The sequence below is a fragment of the Carlito syrichta genome, unplaced genomic scaffold (assembly GCF_000164805.1).
Source record: "Carlito syrichta isolate Samal-C Ts95f unplaced genomic scaffold, Tarsius_syrichta-2.0.1 Scaffold289110, whole genome shotgun sequence".
Lineage (NCBI taxonomy): Eukaryota > Metazoa > Chordata > Mammalia > Primates > Tarsiidae > Carlito > Carlito syrichta.
In genome coordinates, this window is record NW_007233206.1 from 28757 (window position 1) to 37478 (window position 8722).

Below are 8722 nucleotides of genomic sequence, written 5' to 3' on the forward strand. Positions count from 1 at the left end.
TTGAAAGGAAGCAAGATGTCCTTCAACAGGTAAATGGATAAACAGACTGTGATACATCTATACCATAGAATATTATTCCATGATAAAAGTAAGAGCCAGGGGGTAAATGGAAAGTCTCTGTACCTACCACTTGATTTTGCTGTGAACCTAAAACTGCTCTAAAAAATTACATCTGTTTTAAAAATGAGCTACCAAGCCATCAAAAGACTTGGAGGTATATTGAGTGCATATTGTTAAGTGAAGGAAGTCAGCTAAAAAGCTTTAAATACTGTATGAGTCCAACTCCATTATATTCTGGAAAGGCAAACCATAAGACAGTAAAAGGATCATTGGTTTAAGGGAATCAGGAGGAAGAGGAAGGGATAAATAGGTGAAGTATGAGGGATTTTTAGGGCAGAGAAACTATCGTGTATAACACTATCATGACAAATACTTGACATTATGCATATGTCAAAACCCAGAGAGCTATACAATAGGAATTGCAAACCCTAATGCCAACTGTGAACTTTAGGTGATAATTTATCAGTATTGTTTTATCTGTTGTAACAAACGTCCCATACTCTCATAAGATATTAATAACAGGGGAACATCTGTGGATGTGACGGGGTAGGAGGGGTAGTATATGGAGCGCTGCACAAATTTCTGTAAACCTAAAACTGCTCTAAAAATAAAGTCTATTTAAAAAATAATAAATAGAGGGGTTTCTTTTTAGTCTATTTTAGGCTGCGTACATTGGCTCACAACTATAATCCCAATACTTTGGGAGGCTCAGGAAAGAGGATTGCTTGAGCAGAGGAGTTCGAGACCAGCAAAACCTCGTTCTACTAAAAAGTAGAAAAAAAATCACATTAGCCAGGCGTGGTGGTGTGCACCTGTAGTCCCAGCTACTAGGGAGGCTGAGGTAGAAGGATAGCCCAAACCCAGGAGGTTAAGGCTGTGATAAGCCATGATCATGCCACTGCACTCCAGCCTGGGCAACAGAGTGAGACCCTGACTCAAATACTAAAAATAATAAATAAATATTGTAAAACTCTATCAATTTTTCTCCACTGCAATTTTCATACCTTTGTTCAAACTACTTCCACATTTTGTCTTTGATTTCCTACTATAACCTCCTACTCATCTTCACTTTTTCTCCTCTGAAATCCAAACATAGTTGACTCTGCAACAAGTGTCATATTTTACAACTATATACAATAATCATGTTTCCTGTTTATTTGTTTGTTTAGAGGCAAGGTTTCACTCTGTCACCCAAGCTGGAGTACAGCAGTGTGATCATAGTTCACTGGCCTCAAGTGGTCCTGCCACCTCAGCCTTTTGAGTAGCTAGGATTACGAACATGTGCTACCCTGTAGAGACAGGGTCTTGCTATATCTCCCAGGTTGGTCTTGAACTTCTGGCCTCAAGAGAACCTCCTGCCTTGACCCCCCAAAATGTTGGGATTATAGGTGTGAGCTACTGCACCCAGCCCCTCCTTAGCTTTAAATACTAGATTCGTTCATTTAGGAATCTGAATCCTTAACGTGATTCTCCCAGGCCCTGTTGACTTAGACTTGTTCTCTCACTCTCTCCTCTCAACTTCCCACAAAACCCACCTCCATCTCTGGACATCAACTCTCCTGAATGGTTAGCAGATTTCTAAGCCTGGTTTGTTTTCACTCCTCTCTACCTTGCTCAAATAAAACCTAATCCTCCTCTAGTCTCACCTTAAACATCTTTTCCTCTAAGAAGCCATTCGAGTTTGGTCAAAAATCAACCTTGACAACCTTCGAGTTTAGAAACAGAAATTTATGAATTTCCAATTTATACAGCTGATAACTCACTTTATTATACCTTAGTTAGAGCCTGAGAAATGCATTTCAGCTTAGACTCTAGCTTTAATGGGCAGAACAAAAGCATCTCAAAACAGAAAAAAAAGCTCTCCCTAGCCTTTTGTGTGTGGTTGGCTTTCTGACTACAAATGTATCTGGTCTGGATATCGCCTGGATCCAAATGAGGACTCCCAGGCTCTGATCCCACGTCACAACCAAAACAAAGTTAAAGTGACCCTTGGGAACATTGACAGGTCATCACAGCTGTTCTGGTGTGGATGAGGGCAGATTACTCTAGGTGATAGTGACTATTGCCATAAGAATAGCTCTAGAGTATTAAATAAGTATTAAAAAGTAGTCCAGCTGCAAAGGAAGAGTCACTTGGGCCTAGGAGAAAGAGGTGAAGGGTCAGAGCCAAGGTTAAGATCTGAATTAAAAACATATTTGGCCCTCAAGGACTCAAGACAGGAGAAGAGGCCAACATTTTATTGAACACTGAAGCCCAAAGTGGAAACAATATATATGCATTTTCTTCCCTCTTTTCAAACAAAATTCGTTAAAGTGACCAGCACCTATGCTAGAGGCGGTGATAATTGCATCCAATCTTTATAAACAACTGGACTTGACTTTGTTTAAAAAAAAAAAAAAGCCTAAATGGCAGGCTCAGATTTTAATTATTTGAAACCCAAGTTGAGAGGCAGAGATCCAGATGGGGGAAGGTAAGGAGAGAGTGTAAACTGAAAAATGTCAGGCAGTGCAGGCAACAGGAGAAGGTGATAATAGTCCTACTCCTCAGCCTCCCCAAACACTCAGGGTGGCCTTAAGCTAGGTGGAGTGGGGGGGGGGGAACCTGGACTATTGTACAAGGGAACACAGCCAGAAGTCACAGCTGCCTGGACACTTAGAATACATCTGCCCCCTGCATTAGACCCCCCAATACTGATTGCTGCATCTCCCTAAAAGTGCTGACTCATTCATTCATTCATTGTTCATTCAGCAAATATTTATTGGGACCAGGCACTGGGGATACAGTGATAAATGAGACTGCATCCTTGATCTCATTGAGTTAACATTCCAGTTGGAGAAATAGACAATAAATAGATAACAAATACAAATAAGAAATAATGTCAGAGTGATAAGTATTATGCAGAAGAAAACCTAGGTTAAGGGAATAGAGGGACAAAGCCTATTGTTTTAAATAAATTGTCCCAGAAAGTTCCCCTGAGAATTACATTTAAGTAGAGGCTTAAAAAATTTGAGAGTCATGTAAGTATCTGTAGGAAACAGTTCCAGGTAGAGCAAAATGCAGGTGCACAGGCCCAAAGTGGGACAGACTTGGGAACACCCCAAGAAAAGCCATAAGTCAAGTAGTCATGAGGCATTGATCATGTGGGAATCTTAACCAGGGCCACAGCTTTGCTGACTGTGGCTTTTATTCTCAGTGTGATGGGAATCCCTGGAGAACTGAGGGTGAAGAAGTGACTTCATTGAGTTTGTTTTTTTGTTTGCAGTAAAAGACACATAAAATTTTTTATCTTAATCATTTTTTTTTTTTTAGTTGCAGTCTTACTCTGTTGCCCAGGCTGGAGTGCAGTGGGACACTTATGGCCACCCCAGCGTCAACCTGCTGGGCTCTGGTGTCCTTCCACCTCAGTCTTCCAAGTAGCCTAACTACAGTCACACGTTACCACACCTGGCTAATTTTTTATTTACTGTAGAGACAAGGTCTTGCCAAGTTACCTGGGCTGGTCTCAAACCCGTGGGCTCAGGCAATCCACTCACCTCAGCCTCCTAAAGTGCTGGGATTACAGGCTGAACCTCCAGGTCTGGCCTATCTTAATCATTTTTAAGTGCACAGTTCAGTGGCATTAAGTGCATTCACATTTTCCTACTACCACCACAGAATTCTTTTCATCTTGCAAAACTGAAATTAATTCTGTACTCACTAAGAGTAACTCCTCATTTAACCACTGGCAACCACCAATTCTACTTTCTGTCTCTATTAATTTGACCACTCTAAGAACCTCTTATAAGTAGAGTCATACAGTATCGACCTTTTGTGATTGGCTTATTTCATTAGCATAATGTCTTCAAGGTTCATCTGTATTATAGCATGTCAGAATTTCTTTCTTTTTTTTCTTTTATTTTTTAATTTTTTTATTTTAAAGATGTGGGGTACAATTCAGGATTAGGTATACAAATGTTCATTATGCAGGTACCCTTTTTTTTCAAAACAACAAAATTTTATAACACTTTGATATTGGAATTTTCCATGTGCTAAAGTGAAGTTCTGTGGGAGTACAGCTGTGCTTCTTCACTCATAGGTTGTCTGTGGAAGGCTCCTTCCTTTTTAAAACCAAATAATATTCCATTGTATGAATATACAGTAGTCCCTTGGTATCCAGAGGGGATTGGTTCCAGAACCAATCCAGAAATAATTGGTTTCTGCTTACCCCTTGGATACCAAAATCCAAGTATATTCAAGTACTTTATATAAAATGGTGTAATATTTGCATATCACCTAAGCACATTCTTCTCCATACTTGAAATAATCTCTCGATTACTTAAAATGCCTAATATGACATAAATGCTATGTAAATAGTTGTCACACTATATTGTTTAGGGACTAATGATGAGATTAAAGTGTACATGTTCAATATAGACACTTTTTTCCTCAAATATTTTCAATCCAAGGTTAATTGAATCCACAAATGTGGAGCTTGTGGACATAGAGACCAAGTGTACTGAGTGATATTAATCCATTCATCCTTTGAGGCACACTTGGGTTTCTTCTACCTTTGGCTATTGCCAATACTGCTGCTGTGAACATGGGTGTACAACGTCCCTTCAAAACCTTGATTTCAATTATTTTGTCCATGTACCCAGAAGGAAAATAGCTAGATCACATGGTAATTCTGTTTAATTGTTGAGGAAATGCTGTATTTCCATAGCAGCTGCACCATTTGACATGATTCGATTTATATATTGGAAGGGACATCCTGCATCCTGAGTGGAAAATAGAGGGAGGCAAATGGAATCAGGAAATACAGTTAGGGGCTTTGTTGTGGTATTACAGGAAAGCAGTGCAATGTTGACTGATGCTTTCTTGACTGGAAACTCAGAAAATGGATGATGGTGATGTTGGGCTTGGTTTAGGCTACTAGGCCTACAGCAACAGGAGTAAAGCAAGATTTGGAAATGACTAGATGATTCAATTCAGCTACCCGGTCAACAGTCTCAGTGGGAACAGTGCTGAATTTGGCTGGAGACTGAAGTATGACTGATGTTACACACACTTACGTCCAAGCTAAAGGAAGCTGGGAAGCAAAGTGGACACCTCTTTTGGAAACCACTTCCTATGGGAAGACTAGAAACTAAGAACCCTAGAAAGGCACCACTATTCATTATTAAGCTACTCCTATTGCTATAAATATGACTTCAGGGCTGTTCTGAGGAATGCATGTTCATTCTGTGTAAGAGAAAACTGCCACTTCTTATTTGTGTTTACACACGGGGACCTGTGTAGTGTTTGGAGATACAAGAGGCTGTGATTTCTCAACCTCACAGAATGTTCAGTTATTTTATTTTGAGGCAAGCCAGCATACCTTCTATTCAGTCGATCGAAATACTCATCAAAACTGTTTTGTTAATAATGACATTTAATAATTGGTTTCTGCTTCACCTTTTTAGAATATGATCCACAAATTCTTCTTGGGACCAAAAGAGTTCTTGAACTTTTAAAATGACAAGCATTTTATTTCAAATTGCTGGGCTAAAACATTTCAGATAATAACAGTGTGTTTATTTTAACACAGTGATCTATTCCAGACTAAGAGTTCAATGTGGGCAGTGAGAGGAGTTAAGGCTTGATGAAAAATAAGACAGGTCTAACTCCCTGCTAGCCAATTAGCAGTTATTCATTAACAGTGCATTAATATTCCACTCATCTAAAAGAGTCAACCAAAAGCCACAAAGTCACATTGCTAATTTTCTACTGAAATCCACTCTCCAGTTTAGTTGTACACAATCCCAGAGGCTCAAATGAGAGATGGTACACAGGGTACTCTCATAAAAAAGTTAACAATGACTGGTAAATAGATAAAGTGACTGGGGAAAAACAACTGGGAACTATAAGGTTTTTGGAAGCATTTCCTCACCAACATGCTTGTTTTTATTATAAAAAAATTTAATAGAATATTTATATTTTTTCAGAATTGTCTTATATAGCAATAACAATGATCATTTGCATTTAAATATTTGGTTTACAAAGTGTTTTTCTTATACAGCATCTCATTTAAAGTGAAAAAGATCTCTGTGAGGTAGGTGACCCGGATTCCACATTCAGAATTCTGAATCAATTCTGAGCCTACATGAAAAGTATAGGTGCCCTAATCAAGTTTCATAGCTCTTCAACTTAAACACAGGGCAACAAGCTTCTCAAAGAACACTCATGTAAATTATCTTAGTTCAGTTTCAGGAACATAGAAAGGAGGATTTCAAAAAAAAAGACAACAGATCTCTTGCTGCAGCGACACGAGTGGGAGCACCAGGAGCCGGAACTGGGAGCAGGACGCCATGGATTGTTTTAAGAAAACAGCAGACAAATCGGACATGAGTGATATCACCAGCTTGGATAAAGCCAAGCTGAAGAAAATGGAGACCCAGGAGAAGAACACCCTGCCAACCAAAGAGACCACTGAGCAGGAGAAGTGGAGTGGAATTTCCTAAGTCTGGAAGATCCCCTACCCCCATCATCTTCAAGACTCCAGTCATTATGTGGAGGAAGAGCCACCGGTAAGATGGACATGAGCCACAAGCTGCACTGTGAACCCGGGCACTCTGTGCCGATGTCACCGGCCATGGGTTTCTGAAAGGATACCCCCCACAATCGCTCTGCCAAATTCTCAGGTTTGCCCTGGGATATTATAGAGAATTGTTTATATGATTAACGAAAATAAAACATCTCATGGCATGGCAAAAGAAGGGAGGGAGGGAGGAAGAGGAGAGAGAGGAAGGGAGAGAGAGAGGGAGAGATAAGAAAGAAAGAGAAGGAAGGGGGAGGGAGACAGAAAGAAAGAGAAAGGGAGGGAGAGAGGAAGGAAGAAAGGAAGGAAGTTTTTACAAAAGAAAGAATGGGGTGTGCATGCCATAACTTGGGAGTGTGGTGGCTGCATGTGCTCTGTGGCTAGGAAAGACTGCACTGCATAATTTTTCAAGCTCGGGTGTTAGATGTCTCTGGCTTCTTAAACAAGATTTGCCCCAATTTTCCCTTAACCTTAAGGAAGTCAAATAATCTAAGTTTTCTCAGCTTTACTAACATGTAATGTGGGAACATAATAGCATCTTTCTCTTGGGGGTTATGAGAACTGAATGCTACACATAAGGTGGGTCACCCAGTGCCTGGCACACAGTAGGTACCCTCTGAGAGGTAGCCATTGTGATGACTCTATTTGTAGCTTTCACAGATAAAGACTCTGGGGAAGTTGGGGAGGGATCACACAGTACGGGTAGAGCTGCCAAAAGTGAGCTTAAGAGGTCTACTTATGCTGCTTAATAGACTCGAGGGGCTTAGAATTCAAAACAGGACCATGGTAAGGAAACAGATCAAGAGAGATGGAGAAATACAACAGGAGATTCTTCCCTTCCTGGCCTTGTAAAAACTACTATTGGCAAACACCCTCCTGAGCTCATACAGAATTCCCTACCTGATTATTTCTTTGTGGCTCACCATTAGTGAAGTGTTTTTTAAGAGGAAGGTATTTATTTTTTGGCCATTTGGTCGCCCAACCTATTCCTAAACCTGAAGCTGTCTTTCAGGTTTTCTTCATTCAAATTTTATTTGATCAATTTTTTCAATCACCTCTCCTACTTTAAAAGTCTTATATAATCTGTAGTTTACCTTTAATTCTAAAAATTTCAAATTCATTTAATCTGGAACCGTTGATATTCTTTGATTATTTTATATCTACTAGCTGCATTACAATAGAAGCTGTTTCATGAATACTTGGTACTCAATAAATGCTGATTCAGTAAATGAATGTGAGGTTTACGCAGCTTAAAGGAAGCTTCATAAGAAAGTTGAAGTTTAAAATTACTAGCTAAAGAATATGCTGGCTCATGCAATTGAATCTATTTGGGAGTTGCCAAGAATGGTGGAAAGTTGCACCTTTAATGAGTATGTCTCCATGGTGGATAGGACCTTCTGACTTTTAAATAGACCCTACAGCACAAAAATATTTTCTACCTCTCTTTTTCTCCATCTTCACTCAGCCCCTTCCTCCACTCCAATACATATCACTGAGAGATTGTATTCATATCATAATGCCGGTACACTGCCAAAATGGTTTTTATTGAAGCCTTTCCAATAGCACACTTCTTTGCACAAATTCTGAACCAATTAAGAAATAAGACAGAGGAGAAAGGCAGATGGAAGGCCAGAGTGTCACACGTACTGCCGATTACACAGATGCCACTAACTGCCCCATCTGTTCTCTCTTTTGGGGATCACATTTCCCAGGCTCCCGCGCAGTAAGGTGGGTCCACACAGCTATGTTCTCTACAGTGGAATGTGAATGGATACGCTGTCTCCACTGGCAGACCAGACCCATACTACCTTCCATTCATGAAATTTCGTTCTCTTTTGCCTTTCTGGTGAGCGGGAACAGAGACATTCAGTAAGACTCTGAAAGCCACAGGTTGAAGAAAGCAGAGCAGAATATCTGCATGGAGGAGTACCATCCCACTGACCAGAACATCAGCCTTGGACTGGGATGAAACAGAGATAAGCTTCTTGTCCTTTGGTCACTAGATTTTTGGTGTCTTCAATTATCACAGCTTAGCCTACCTTAACTAATGATAAGCTGATTTTGGATACAGTGTCTCATATCTGTGTGGAGGTAAATCCCAGCATC

The 8722-nt window shown here is 40.0% G+C and overlaps 1 pseudogene across 1 annotated transcript; it reads left to right on the forward strand.

Moving 5' to 3' along the window:
- The first annotated feature begins 6386 nt into the window (after positions 1-6386).
- Positions 6387-6676, forward strand: LOC110595289 (annotated as a pseudogene). Its single transcript, XR_002481737.1, has one exon. The product of XR_002481737.1 is annotated as a thymosin beta-10 pseudogene (transcript).
- Positions 6677-8722: the final 2046 nt, after the last annotated feature.